This window comes from Pleurodeles waltl, chromosome 5, assembly GCF_031143425.1.
Source record: "Pleurodeles waltl isolate 20211129_DDA chromosome 5, aPleWal1.hap1.20221129, whole genome shotgun sequence".
NCBI classification, from domain to species: domain Eukaryota; kingdom Metazoa; phylum Chordata; class Amphibia; order Caudata; family Salamandridae; genus Pleurodeles; species Pleurodeles waltl.
This window is the reverse complement of record NC_090444.1, coordinates 1,002,999,750-1,003,001,324: the sequence shown is the minus strand read 5'-3', so window position 1 is coordinate 1,003,001,324 and position 1,575 is coordinate 1,002,999,750.

Here is a 1,575-nt window from a genome sequence, read left to right as displayed (position 1 = left end):
TAGTCCACTATGTCTTGTTTAGGCTCATGAAGTCTCTCCCAGCCTTCTTTAACAAGAGCAAGTGGTCCCCTTACAGGGTGGCCAAACAGAAGTTCAAAGGGTGAGAATCCTACTCCCTTCTGAGGCACCTCTCTGTAAGCGAAAAGCAGACATGGCAGGAGGACATCCCATCTCCTTTTGAGTTTATCTGGGAGCCCATGATCATGCCCTTTAATGTCTTGTTGAATCTCTCAACAAGGCCATTAGTTTGTGGATGATATGGTGTAGTGAATTTATAAGTCACTCCACACTCATTCCACATGTGTTTTAGGTAAGCTGACATGAAGTTGGTACCTCTGTCAGAAACCACCTCCTTAGGGAAACCCACTCTGGTAAAGATACCAATGAGGGCCTTGGCTACTGCAGGGGCAGTAGTCTACCTAAGGGGAATAGCTTCAGGATACCTGGTAGCATGATCCACTACTACTAGGATGTACATATTTCCTGAGGCTGTGGGAGGTTCTAGTGGACCAACTATGTCCACACCCACTCTTTCAAAGGGGACCCCCACCACTGGAAGTGGAATGAGGGGGGCCTTTGGGTGCCCACCTGTCTTACCACTGGCTTGACAGGTGGGACAGGAGAGGCAAAACTCCTTAACCTTCTGGGACATATTGGGCCAGTAGAAGTGGTTGACTAACCTCTCCCACGTCTTGGTTTGTCCCAAATGCCCAGCAAGGGGAATATCATGGGCTAAGGTCAGGATAAACTCTCAAACTCTGAGGCACTACCACTCTCCTAGTGGCACCAGGTTTGGGATCTCTTGCCTCAGTGTACAGGAGTCAATCTTCCCAATAGACCCTATGTGTTCCATTTTTCTTGCCTTTGGACTCTTCAGCAGCTTGCTGCCTAAGGCCTTCAAGAGAGGGACAGGTTTCTTGTCCCTTACACAACTCTTCCCTTGAGGGTCCCCCTGGGCCCAAGAGCTCAACCTGATAAGGTTCCAGCTCCATAGGCTCAGTTCCCTCAGAGGGCAGAACTTCTTCCTGAGAAGAGAGGTTCTCTTTTTGGTGTTGTGTTGCAGCTGGTTTCCCAGCTGACTTTCCTTTTCTCTTGGTAGGCTGGGCCATTTTTCCAGACTCCAGCTCTACTTTTTCACCCTGTGCCTTGCTCTGTGCCCTAGTCTTGACACACACCAGTTCAGGGATACCCAGCATGGCTGCATGGGTTTTCAGTTCTACCTCAGCCCATGCTGAGGACTCCAGGTCATTTCCAAGCAAACAGTGTACTGGGATATTTGAGGAGACCACCACCTGTTTCAGGCCTTTGACCCCTCCCCACTCTAAAGTTACCATAGCCATGGGATGTACTTTAGTCTGATTGTCCGCGTTGGTGACTGGATAAGTTTGTCCAGCCAGGTATTGGCCAGGGGAAACCAGTTTCTCTGTCACCATGGTGACACTGGCACCTGTATCCCTCAGGCCCTCTACACTTGTCCCATTAATTAAGAGCTGCTGCCTGTATTTTTGCATGTTAGGGGGCCAGGCAGCCAGTGTGGCTAAATCCACCCCACCCTCAGAGACTAATGTAGCTTCA